At 41.5% G+C, this 13842-nt stretch overlaps 1 long non-coding RNA gene across 1 annotated transcript in view; it reads right to left on the bottom strand.

Annotated features, from left to right (window-relative positions):
* The window catches only part of LOC116072852, a 13953-nt gene extending 417 nt beyond the window's left edge, over positions 1-13536 (bottom strand). The window contains exons 1-2 of the long non-coding RNA XR_004111571.1: positions 13459-13536; positions 7766-7900 (exon numbers count right to left, since the gene is read on the bottom strand). This is a non-coding gene — a long non-coding RNA (uncharacterized LOC116072852). The remainder of the gene's footprint in view (positions 1-7765; positions 7901-13458) is intronic.
* Between the last annotated feature and the right edge of the window lie 306 nt (positions 13537-13842).

Raw genomic sequence — 13842 nt, 5'->3', positions numbered from 1 at the left:
TATGTGCCCGGTTAGGACAGGAGGGAGAGTCATCTGTTTCTGCAGCACAGCTCCTCCCAGTAGCACATTTTTGGAAATGACATGCTCCCTCCTCATCATGCCTATCCTGGAATAGCAGTGGTTTCATTTTTGTTCTATCAAGTTGCTTGTCTCCCACTCTTTCCTCTGCTTTCAACCTGAACAGAGTTAACTTTTTTGATCTCCAGTAATGAGGTGTCAGGAACAGAAAATAAAAGCTGCACTGATACGATTCTATTCTGAAACATCTGGAATAAAAGGGGGAAAAAAGTTGGTTGTGTCAATCAGACTGTCCTGTCTAGACCTTCTCATTATTTAACGCTATATTCCTTATTTTATATTGAATATCATAGTTTTCCCGTGATCCTTCTTTTTTTCCCCCGGTGATCCTTCTTAAGAGTCTCGGACCTCTCGTTAGTCCATTCACTGGACTGTTCAATTAATACTTATTGAAAGCCAGACACTGTGCTAGACAAGGAGATAAAATAAAGTGCAAAAGTGCAAATACAAGTCCTCCACTTCTGGAACTTTCGGCCTGTTGATAGAGACAGACTTAATTAAGTGATCACACAACTAAATCCGAATTTTCCTGTGTGAGGTACATCAAAGAGAAATCACGCAGTGCCTTAATCTAGGTGCATGTGATTTCTCTCTGACTGGAGTCCAGAGGGCTTTGTTTTAAAAAGTGAGTTTTGTTGCTGTTCTTACTACTCAAACCTGTTTGCTTCTGGGGTCTTTGGAAGTTTGCGCAGTAGTTACACACTATTTTCCCTTTTATCCTGATATTTCTGCAGTGGTCTCCAGGACAAGAAAGACTTTTTAAAGTCCTATAATCATGGTGGAGAATTGCCACAGCAGAGCATCTCCTAAAACAAGAGATTTGTCATCTGTCTTGATCATCCTACATCCTTACACAAGTCTCTACTTGGCTGCCCATATAGTTTCTCTACCTATAAAATGAGCATAATGATTCCCATATTGGTTTTCGTGTTGCTATAGCAAAATGCCTGGCAGAGAAAAATTTAAAGTAGAATTTACTTGGTCCATAGTTTTAAGGGATCATCCCATATTACAGAGAAATAATGACAGCTTTCTGGGTTCTCTGGTGAGCCAGGAAGCAGTGAGACAGGAAATAGCCATGGGTAATTTGTTCCTCCTGAACTACATCCTTCAAGGAAGGATCAAGTCCTAAAATTTTCCTAAACTCCAAAAGTAACATCAGCACCTGGGGACCAAGCATTTAAATCATGGGATGATGGAAGACAGTCCATATTGCAGCCATGCTGTCATCCTTTAGGTCTGTGTGTCACCCTAATATACACAGAAACAGTTTATAAATCATGGTGTGAGAGATCCAAACAGATTAACACTATTATAGTCATTTTTTGTCATGCATGTAGCAGTAAGAACTAGATGTGATGAAACAGACCAACCCCTTGGCTTCCTTTCATCCTGTTCTTGCTACTAAAAAGGAGCTGAGCCATGGACAGAAACTCGTCATTTTCACCCAGGCAGATCTTGTCAGAGCCTTAGCTTGCTAGCTACTGGGACCATAAATTTCCTATTCCAGAAACTAGAACACATGATCTGACAATTATTTCTTTCCCTACTGATTTATGATCTCATAAAAGCTATAGTAATTGTAATATTTTAATATATAAGTGTGATATTTCAACTTAATAAGAAAAATTTAAGAAAAAAAATATAGTAGTGTTCTCTGAGAAATAGCATGTGCCTACCATTACCCCACCTTAGTAAATATAATTTGTAGGTCAGGGCTGCTTCTAGTACCTGTGGCTTCAATGCAGTGTGAATAAATCTGTCCCTACAGGCCACCTTCTGAGAGGATGATCATCTAGACTGTAAAAATATTTATTTGCCTCTTCCATGATTTAACTCCAGACTTCTTCTTAGGTGCCTCCTGCCCTTTGCTGCCACTATCCCTCTGGATTTATGCTGCATCCCAGAGTGGAATCTGCAAATCCTGATCTTGTCACTGGCACTGACCTGAGTGTGACATATCCTCACATCTGTTCACAGTCTTGCTTGCATTCCATTTTTAAACTACCTATTTGTAAAGCCTGTAAGTATAGGATGCTAGGCAGAGCATTGCTGTAGCTACTATCCTCAGAGCTTCTGCATTTATAATCAGGAAAGCAGAATTTAAGGACACCTAAGGACCACCCAGATCACCATTTCCAGCCTGAACTGGGCTGCGGTGGTACTAGGCACCAGAAGAGGGATATCTCAAGGTCATTCTAATTGGTTTTATCAAACAATCAAAAAACAATATTGACCCTAGAGTAGCAGATGCAAAAGAATCTTCTAGAAAGGACACTTCAAGCTTGTATTAGGTATGCGGATCTTTTATGGATTTCAGAATTATAATACAACAACCTGTTACAGGTCAAATAACTTGAGCTTATAAATGAGATAGAACGGATGAAAGGCAGAGCAGAACTTCAAAAACATCAAGGCAGTGAAATCCAGGCTACAGGGCTCTGGGAAACAACACAGAGTTGAAGAGATGACATACCAAGCTGTCTCCAATCTAGTGGTGCTTGAGCAAATTCTGTGATTCTAAAGGTGACACTGCTACTCATCACCCAGTGAAGTGCTATTGAGGGAAACAAAACTGAAGACCAGGTTACCAAGTTCACCATTTGCAAAATAAAGGATGTTTTGTGCCTGGTATAAAAGGGAATGTTCTTAGGTCTTAAGGGATTTTCTGTTTATTTGGGACTTTGTTACCTTGACACATCTGTGTGTGTGTGTGTGTGTGTGTGTGTGTGTGTGTGTGTGTGTGTGTGTGTACAAACAGTATAAATAGAAGTAGACTTGACTTCACTTCAGGCATAAGTAGCATCTTAAATGCCTTAATGCCTTCCTGGGTGGTAAAGAGCCAGTCCTCTCACTCCGTTGTTATATGACCACATATTCTCCAGCTCTCCATGGGCTGCTATAGCTGCCCCTCCAATGAAACTCTAGCCATTCTGTGAGGGTTTTCAGCACCTATGGCCCCGAACTTCTGAACTCATAGCAGCAAATCTCATACCCTTGTTGTGATGTCTCTTCCTAAAGACATGATAGTTCAGCATTAAAGTTTTCCTGCACCTTGTTTCAAGATCTAGATGGCAAATTGATGAATAGCATTAGATGTTGTCTATTAAAAGGTACAACTTAGAGCCAGTGAAATAGGAAAAGGAGTATCAAAGCTTATCGGTCAGAATTCCACCCAGGGGCTGCATGTGATAGAAGAGGGAGAACTCTTAAAAGTTGTTCTCTGACCTCCCCTATGGCACCATGGCATGCATACCTATAAGCACACATTAAATACATTTAAAATTTTTTTGAAAGACATAATTTTGGAACAACTTTTGATGAAACATTTACTTTGCAGATTCGTTTGCACAACTGTTTTAAAAATGTCAAAGACCTACTTGTATAACTCTAAGAAACTCCATGCCAGGTGAGCACACACTTTAGAAAGACCAGATGCACAAAAAACAGGGGAACTGTTTATATTTTCTGGCCTGCTTAGTTAGAGGTGAGGAGCGTCCATAGGACCCATATTAAGGCAAGGACTACTGGAGTGGGAAGCCATGCAAAGGAGGGTGACTCTGGAGGTGTTATAAATCCCTAGGGAGAATTCCTGAAAGGAGACAGAGGAGAAGGCCTAGAAGTGGCTATATGAGGCTGATGCAGTATGTAAAGTGTTTCACAGGAAGACTAGCAGCTGAGAGGTTCAGGCAGGGATGGAGGAGGCATACAAGTGCACAGTAGAGTAAATGTGACAGTGGGGGTAGAAAGCCATTGATGCAAAGTGCTTAGAATGCTGTCCACAGCCTCTGGGCAGGTGGTAGATGCGTCTTCAGTGGCACTTACAATAACAGCCAGAACAATAGCTAATGATAGAGATTGCCTTAAAATTCCTACTCTCTAACACTCTGGTTTCTTTTTTTCTTGCTTGCTAATTTGCATAGCTATTCTAGGTTATCACACTGATAGGCCACACCTGGTATGAGCTCTTTCTCCTTCTGGAGGTTCCTAGAAGAGATTGCTGGAAAGGGTGCTAGCTGGGGCCTTGCTGTGCTCACTTGTCCCCTCAAGCCTACTGGGAAACACTAAGCTAATTAACAATTCAGATTCATAAAAGAGGTATGCACTGTGCCTTTGATGGAATAGAGGCAACTCTATTTTTACACTATCGGAAATAATGTGGTGACCCCTGGGACCAAGTTTATCTAACCTGAAGAGCTGCATTTTGGAATGCCTGCAATTTGGAGGGTGGTTTTTGAAAGGAAGGTCAGGAAGGATGGGAGGTGGGACTCATCATTATACTTTGAAACCTTTGTTGGGGAATGTGCATCTGCAGGTCTTCCCCTGGAAGAATAATTATTATTCCTTTCTCATTTCCTGCAATTGGAGTTAAGACTGATGTTGCTCCTACTCCGTCCTCCCACTCCCTGAAAACTCAGGTCTTGGGTCTAGTGGTAAAGTTTATCTTTGGCCAATGTGCTCTGGGCCTTTACATTAACAGCTTTTTCCTTTCCTTTTCCTGTCCTCTCCTCATCTCCCCTGACTCCCTCCTTTCCTGGTTTCTGTCCCCTACCCTCCCTTACATTACCATGGATACAATATAGTACCCACTCACTGCCCTGCTCTCTGCCTTTATTAACAGTACCTGATCAGAACTTGTTTTGTGAGATTCACTTGCCGTTTAGTGGATTGGCATACAGATGTTGCTGCTGTTTTGTTAGACCTTGTTTGTGAGCCCCAAAAGACCACCAAGGAGCCAACTCTGATGCAATCACACTAGCGCCATTTTATTCCAGCTAGTGCTCACTCACTGCTGATCCTGGTGAAGTGCCCAGTCCTCCGTGGGACAAGGCTTTATAGGGAATAGCAAGCAAGCAAGGGTGTTACCAGCCTGGCAAGCATCTAATTGAATGACAATTGTAAGCAGAAGGGTGGGTGCTCTGAAGCAAAACCATGAACAATCACAAACTGTCTGAAAGGACATTTTAAACAATTAGCCTGATCTTGATTGTTTGTGGTTAGTAAGAAGCTAGGGAGAATCTGGGGTATGGGCTAAGAACAAGCCATGGGATCCTTCCTGGTACTTAGGTGCAGCTTGGGTTCAGCTGCAGGTTAAGTTCTCAGGCTCTTTTTCTAAGATGGAGGCCTGACCCAAGATGGAGTAGGCTTGGCCTCTCAGTTTCTTCAGGTACCTGAACACAGATTGTTTCCATCTTTCACTTCTGCTTGACATCAAATACTTGCCACTTGCTCCCCAGTGCAGTTTCCCAGAGGGTCTAAATAGAAAATACAGACTGAGCTCAAGTGTCCAAACGATCCCTTATGTGTGCACTGAAATGCCAGCTACCCTAATCACTCTATTTGGTAGGACTAGGAGCAAAGCTGCTCATGATGAATTAATATGCCAAATATGTCATCTCTTCCCCAGCAGAAGTAGACAGAACTCTGCTTCCAGAGTGTGTGTATCAGTTACAGAAGATTTTTACACTAATTACATCATTTCCTTACAAAAATCTAACTGACAACATTTATTATAAATCCCATCATTACATGCTTAATTGAACTGGATCATGCAGAGATTCCCCAATCTCTTCCCCCAAATCAGTTCAAGAACTTCTTGACCCAGCTGGATGCTGATACCAGCTCACATGTACTCAGCCAAGCATTGCTATTATATTGTGCTGTATACATGTATACCAGGAAATCTGCTAAGAGGTAGGATGGGGGAGCCATTACCATATGTTTGGCCTTTCCATTGCCAGATATCCACCACTGGAATTACTGCTCTCTCTCGCTCTCTCTCTCTCTCTCTCTCACACACACACACATACACACACACACACACACACACACACACACACACACAAGTGGATAGTGCTAATGTTGGACAAGGTGGCTTCTCCCCTGACTTTTTCCACATGGCCATAACCCTTCCCTTCAAGCTCTCAGAGTACCATGCATCTACTATTTTATCTGTAAAATAGATTTAGGAGCCAGGAAGTAGTGGTACATGCCTTTAATCCCAGCACTTGGGAGGCAAAGGCAGGCAGATTTCTGAGTTCGAGGCCAGCCTAGTCTACAGAGTGAGTTCCAGGCTACTCAGAGAAACCCTGTCTCAAAAAACCAAAAAAAAAAAAAAAAAAAAAAAGAAAGAAAAGAAAAGAAAAAAAGATTCAGGAGATCTTCCTGAAAATTATAGAACTAACAAGATGGTGCCCAGAGCTTATCATTTATTGTTACAGTTATGGCATTAGAAGAAATTGATATTCCTAAGTATAAATATTTATCTGAGATTGCACATCTGCCACTGACTATAGCACATACCAGGTCCTAACCTAAGCTTCAGAAGAACTATAGAGGCATTTTTGAAATATTCCTATGTACTTAGAAAAGCCTGAAATTCAAATTTGCCAAGGCTGATAGGAAATGCGGTCATGTAGCTGTGAGAAGAGAATACAGTGACTGGGGCTAGAGAAAGCCTCTTCCCTATCACACAGAAGCAAATATGGACAGAAGCAGAATGGAATTGGAAAGCAGTGCTATGGGGCCTCATAACCCAAAGATAAGGGCTCTGCCCTGAAATCCACAGAAGCCCAAATAATAAGCCCCCGGGGAATATTAGCCTTTCACTTAAGGGTTTTGTTTTATTCTATTTTTTTTTAATTTCAGGTCATCACTTTTTATATTAAGAATTCCTATACGTAGTACTTCTATAAAATATTTTCTCTGGTTGTCCCCAAAATCCACAATGATCTTGTTTCCTAGTGAAAAATGAAAAAATTTCTGCTCAGACCCACCACACTAGCCTTATGGCTACTGTGTCACTTTAGAAGGCATTGATCACCTCTCTTTTCTATTTTAAATTAAACTTCAAGTTTAGAGTTTAGGCAATAGATCATGCTGGTTTGCAGCATAAAAATGCATCAGCATAGTACTACAGGGTCAAGGTTCATGCAGCTTTTGTCATCAGGAAAGAGCACAGGGGTCACTGGTTAGTTCAAGGCTTCTGTGAGGAGGACACAAATCAGGAAACAGCTGCTTTGGCCAGCTCTTCAGGAGGTGCCTGGATGTCATTAGACTCCAGCACTCTGTCCCATACCTCAGCTGGATTTGAAGTTTAACACAGAGAGGAATGCACTTACAATCATGCCTTCCTGAGGTATATCTAAGAATACACAGACACACAAGCAAGTGGCTCTCTTTTGGGCAAGAAGTCTCTATGTATTTCCAAATGAAAATCTGTGGCGGGAAGAAAAGAGACTGTGTCCAGTGCCATATTATATAAAGGCTTTTAAAAAGACTAATGCTTTGAAAAGCAAATATATTGGTGCTATCCATAACCCTGGCATTTTGACAAATACCTCAGTGTCTTCTCTGTGTGATCAAATTGATTATCTTTTATGAGTTTCCTTCAAAGCCAGCCACTTCTGCTGTACCTTCCTCATAGCCCTTGAAAACCTGGGCCCAATAACCGTGTGTCATTTGTGTCCCTGATTGTGTTGCCATCTTCTCCTGTCATTATAAGCCCCCAAAGACAAGCAGTTCAAGGGTACAGTGGCAGCTTCCTTGAGAGTAACAAGGTAAATATGATTAACTTTCTAGTTTTGCTAGGGGAGTTCTTTGGATAAAGGAAGCTTTGTTGGAGGGAGCACAAGACAATTCATTTCCTTCTTTCTTGAAACTGTCATGGAAAAGTCTGTTGTCCTACCTGAGTTTAATCTGTCAGGTGAGAGAAAGCCGCACAAGTGCAGGGGAGTACAGTGCACCGGAACACATGCTGAATGTGCTATCACACCACAATGACTCAAGTATGAAGTTCAGTTGATGTTAGTTGTAGTTGTTTCTAAGGGGATAGAAGTGGGGACAGGTCATTTCAGTCCTGGCAGAGTCTGCTGAAGAAGACAGAGCAACTGTGGGTCACATAACATTCGAATGAAGTTCATTCACTTGTCATGTACACTGGGACATGTCTGGTCTCAAGACTGATGAACACCATGAAGATAGTGGTTTTAAAGGGGACAGGAACCCAGAGGAACTGACACTGCAGTACATTTTCTTGTCTTCATCAGGAAGAGCTGACTTAGAGGCAGAAAGCTAGCTTTCAACTTTTCCTCTGAGAAATAAAGTGAAATTTGTGAGACATGTAGGGATAGAGGTGGGGTACACAGATGGATGTGGAGAACTATGAAAGTCATCTGACCCATGCCTCAGCCCAGATCCTATCCAGAACATCAGCATTCTTATAAGTCTGAAACAGTCCCAGCTACAGAATGACACATCTGTATTCTCTCATCTGTACTATCACTGAGGTCAACTTTGATCTACAGCCGGGAATGCTATAGCCATACTGTTCACCCCTTCTTGACTCATTCCAAACCATTTTCTGCTCAGTTAGTAGTAGCATGATCTTTGTAGTACAAATAACTTCCCAGCTCAAACTTCTCCCTCTCCACCCAAGTCCATGACATGTATAGCCACCAACCAGACTCACATGCTGTGTCACATAACTACTCACAAAACCTCATGCTAAGGACTTTATGAAAATACTGTCAACATTGACCATTTCATTTATTTTCATAGACTGTCAGGATTGTCCCTGATTCTCTGCATGCCCCACTCCTTCCAGCTGCCCTATTTGCCAGTTAAACTTCACTCTGTTGGGTCTCTGACATCTCGCTGGGATTTCATATCATATGGCTTTACTTGGGTTGCTTTGAATCTCTGAAACAGTTCTGAAAACTCCATTCTCCCATGCTTCTCTGCTAACATTTGAAACTGTCGAAGTTAGCTTTGTCTTTGTGTATGTCTTAGCCCTGTATTAGTTAGCTTTGTCTTTGTGTATGTTTTAGCCCTGTATTAGTTAGCTTACTGCTTGCAGAATAAAAATATCTAGCCTGACACAGTGGTGTAGGATATAACCCCAACTGCTCAGGAAGCTGAAGCAGAAGGTTTCCTAATTCAAAACCAACCTCAAGTAAAGATTGAGTTCAAGGCCAGTCAGAGAAATTTAGTGAGTCCCTGCTGCAAAATTAAAAGTGAAAGAAGGACTAGGAATCCCACTCAGTGGTACTGGTCTTACCTGATGCTTGAGAAAGCACATACTCAGTCCCCATTACCACAGAACCAGAACCAAACTCACTCTAAGAAAATTACCTTGAAAGAGGAAAGGATCTTATTTTAGCTTTCAGTTTTAGAGAATCCCTTCCATTAGGGTCACTTGGCCACATTGTTTTGGGGTTTTGTAAAGAAGAACACCATAGCTAGATTATGAAGGGGGATAGGTTGCTCACCTCAGGGAGGACAGGCATCAAAGAAGGAAAGACCAGAATATCACAATATCCTTCAAGCACATATTTCCCATGATTCTCTACTACTTTCCTATAGCACCAAACTGAGGACAAAGCCTTTAAAATATGGGCCCTAGGGAACATTCCAGAGCTACTCTCTACCTTTAGTAGATACATTAAGGTTGTGATCACATCTGCACATGATGCTTCTTATGCCTCTGGACCACTCTGAAGGCACAGAGATCACTGCTCCTTCAAACTTTCTGTGAGCCTTTTGTTTACTCCTGACAGTCTTAGACATGTGAGTGCATTTGTGTGTGTGTATGTGTGTGTGTGTGTGTGTGTGTGTGTGATAGAGACAGACAGAAATACAGAGAAAGACACACTCACAGAGGGGGGAGGGATGGAAGGAGGGTGGAGAAAGAGGAGAGGGAGGACAGAGAGATCGGTGTGCATGTGTGAGAGGGGTGTAATGATGTCTTTTTATGTGCAGTGCTTGGAACATTATGCTTTTTGGAGAAGTTCTTAAAAAATGAAGCAAAGAAAGCATATAAACCTGAAAAGGGGGAAGTTGAATTAATTCTAAAGGAAATTCAGGGACAAAAATGGAGCAGAGATAGAAGAAAAGGCCATCATGAGACCACTCAACTTGGGATCCATCCCATGAGCAGGCACCAAACCTGACACCAGTACTGATGCCATGTTGTAATTGAAGACAGGAGCCTAGCATGGCTGTTCTCTGAAAGGCTCTAACAGCAGCAGATTGAGACAGCTGTAGATACTTAGAGCCAAACATTGGACTGTCAGGGACCCATATGGAAGAGTTAGGGGAAAGTTTGAAGGAGCTGACCTGAACCCCTCAGAGCTCCCAGAGACTAAGCCACCAACCAAAGGGCATACATGGGCTTGTCCCTAGCCCCTGGCCCCTGACTCCTGACACATATATGGCAGAGGATTGCATTGTCTGATCTCAGTGGGAGAGGCTGCATCTAATCCTGTAAATACAGGATGCCCCAGCGAAGTAGGATGCTGGCAGGGGTGAGGAAGGAGTGAGTGGGTAGATGGGGAGGACTCTCTCAGAAGCAAAGAAGAGGAAGGATAGGGTGAAGAACTTAGGGAGGGGAATTGGAAAGGGGGCAACATTTGGAATGTAAATATATACAATAATTTAATTAAAAAGTAATTGCATTTATTAAATCTTTTAATTTGTCAACAGATATTGGCTTATAAAATTGACATGCTGCCCAAATGCTGCCCAAATGATGATTTTCTTTTCAAGACTTTTCTTTTCCTGGGCATTGCTCCTTTTTTGCAAGGTCAGCTTTTGTATCGTAGCTCTAATGCTCTCAAGTTGCTTACCAAAGGTCAGTATCTCTTGATATAGTTTGATCCTTTATGCTCTGTGCATTATTGTTACTTATTTACTCTTTTTTCAAAATAAAGATGTATGTTTATTCTGCATGTACAGGTGCTTGCTTACATGTATGCATGTAAGGCTCACAGAAGCCCGATGAAGGTGTCGGATCCTCTAGAATGGGAGTTACAGTTGTAAGCCTGCATGTGGGTGCTGGGAACAGAACTCAGGTCTTATGAAGGAGCAACAAGAGCTCTTAACTGCTCAGCCTTCTCTCCAGGGCCCTGTTCATCTGCTCTTAGGAAAATTTAATTAATGTGTGACTAGCCGAAAGTCTTTGCTTATGGTGTAACCTTACATATTGGTCAGCTGAAACACTGATTTCCTATTGCTTGTTGTCTCAATATCTTTTGTGTTTCTGTAACAGAAAACTACAAAGTAGGCATAATATAAGGGAAGTTAATTCTGTCCTACAGTTCTGGACGTAGTGAGGAGTATTGAGACTAAAAGGTTCATATCTAGAAAAGTCTTTCATACTTCACCATCCTATGTCAGATGGCAGAAGGGTAGGAAAGCAAGAGTACGAGGGAGGACCTAAACCATTTTCCCAAGAAGGCTATTCTCATCATGATCAACACCCTGACACTATAACAATCATTTCTCATTAGGGATCTCCTCCAAATACTAATTCACAGGGTATTAAATTTCTCATAGGTAAGCTCTCAGGCTCAACAGTCTTAAGGCATATGCTAAATAAAGTTCATGGTGACAGTGAAGTAGGTAAGGGTCATTTGACCAGATGATACCATTCATGATATTGAAAATAAACATTGATATGCAGATTATTTCAGCATCTCTGAGAGTAGGGGCTAGAGCTACCATATAAAAAGAAGCCAAATGAAAGCTCAGATGCATGTGAAAGGTTGCTGTTTTTGTCTTCTGTTTGGGAAGACAGTTAAGTAGTCAGGCTTCCTTCTGTCTGCTAGAGACCAAGTTAAGCTCCCCTTAAGTAACTGAAGAAGTACCATGTAAGTATCTCAGATCTTACCTAAAATCTTCCTCTCTGCACTTACTGACATTTAGAAGCCAAACCTCATTACCTTAAAATTGGCTAAATAAGGTCTCTCCAGATAATTCTGCCTATAAAACAATTTTTTCTATTCAAGAAAACTGAACACCGGACTCCATCTCTCATAATAAAGAGGCCATTAATTCTCTGCTACTGCTCATTATTCGTATTAACTATTCGCAGACTTTTTGCTAGAGGCAAAATGTATCTATTAGCACCAGCAAATAAGGATTGCTAGAATGCTGAGACCAGAGTCCTCACCCAGAAACTCAGCACAGCCAGCGACATTGGACTTCACCAGCTGGACTCTAATCAAAGCATCTGTGTTGTTGCAAGCTCAAGAGGGAAGGTGAAAAGGCATGTTGTTAAAAAGATGGGATCTTTTTTCCAGATTTGTTGACCCAGAGCCCCTGTCTTAAATATACAGCAAAACAAGAATTCTTTTAACATAACACTTTGCTTTAATAATTTGAGAATTTCATTCAGTGCACCTGATCACACACTTCAACCTCCTCACCTTTGTGCCTTTCCCTCCACCCCACAAGCACCCCCCCAAAAATAGAAGAAGAAATAAAGAAAAATACAGCAAGTCCAGTTCGTGCTGCCCATATATACTCATTGGAGTATGGTCAAACTCCTAGTGGCCAGCCCCTTAAAGATAACTGAGTCCTCCTCTCTACCCATCTGCCAAAAGCCATCAACTAAAAGCTATGTTTCAGCATCCCTATCCCAATTTTAAAGGCTTCTCTTCAATAGATTCCTGTCTGGAATGTTTCTTTTTGAGGTGGCAGGATGGAAGTAGTCAAAGAATCCTTCCATGTCTCTAAATCTCAACTGTGAATCTGCGCTCATTGTGAATTTCAGGGCAAAAGAAGTCAGTGGCAGCCCAAATCATGGACCTCCAAATGGTTTCAGGTAACAGCATAGCCCACAGACATCATGGCTTGCACATCCACATGCCTTTGGTAGTAACATGGACTATCTACGTCAACATGGCCTCCAGTGGGAATATGGATCACAGATACCAACACAGACCCTGGAGACAGTACAAACCACAGACATCAACAAGGCTCAGAGCCAGGGTGATCTTACAGTAGGGCAGCATGTTTGTGAGCAGAACCTGTGCAAGCTCTGAGCTCCTGCACCTTAGTAAGTATCTCTAGTTCTTTCTCTCTCTGGAAAGAGCACTTGTAGCTCCAATCTGCTGCCTTTCCCTCCTCTCCACTCCACCTTTATTCATTAAAGTGACGTTGCAAACTGCAATGTGTTACACTGTATATTTTTTATCCAAACAGTTTTACATGCAAATATTTACTGGAGCTAGTCATTGGTCTGGTTCAAGATCTCTGGTTTCTGAAACACCATAGATACTGGACTATTGGTGTTGCTCTGAGTCAGACTGATTTCAGCCACCTGTAATTCTAGCTTTAGGGGATCCAATGCCCTCTTGTGACCTCTCTAGGTACCCACACATGCATGTACATACAACATGCAGATACACATACAAATACATGAATAATTTTTTTAAATCTTCAAAATAGGAATATAATAACTTTGACTAGGTTTGCCAAGTGATCAAGTATCATGAATCATTTATAAAACACAACTACTCCGTCAAGAACATCCAACCATCTAATCCATATTCGTGCTACCTACTCCAAACAACCATTACCTAACCTCTTCATACTTACCAGGCAAGGTGTGTTGTCTTGCTTCTTCTTTCATGTACCACGAGGGTTGAGGTTCATCAATGACATAACATCAGATCCTTCCTTTCTATTAATGAATCAAATGAATATAGTGGGATATAGATATAGTAGAATAGACATCAATACTAACCTATTTTCTAGTCATTAAAGCATTTATTTCATTTCAAGGTTCACTTTTCACCAATAAGTCTGTCTTAGATATCTATGCACATCCACAAGCAGGTCATTCTGTGGACCTTTTCTGTTTGTGTAAGATATATAACCAGAAGTAGAATTGTTTGATTGTGACACACTTTACTTTTCACTCTTAAAGAAATTTTCAGAGTACTTATCCAAAGTAGTTAAGCTGTATTGCATACCCACTCA

Source organism: Mastomys coucha, unplaced genomic scaffold (assembly GCF_008632895.1).
Source record: "Mastomys coucha isolate ucsf_1 unplaced genomic scaffold, UCSF_Mcou_1 pScaffold23, whole genome shotgun sequence".
In the NCBI taxonomy this organism is placed as follows: domain Eukaryota; kingdom Metazoa; phylum Chordata; class Mammalia; order Rodentia; family Muridae; genus Mastomys; species Mastomys coucha.
The sequence above is the reverse complement of the archived record's forward strand: the minus strand, read 5'-3'. Positions and strand labels throughout refer to the sequence as shown.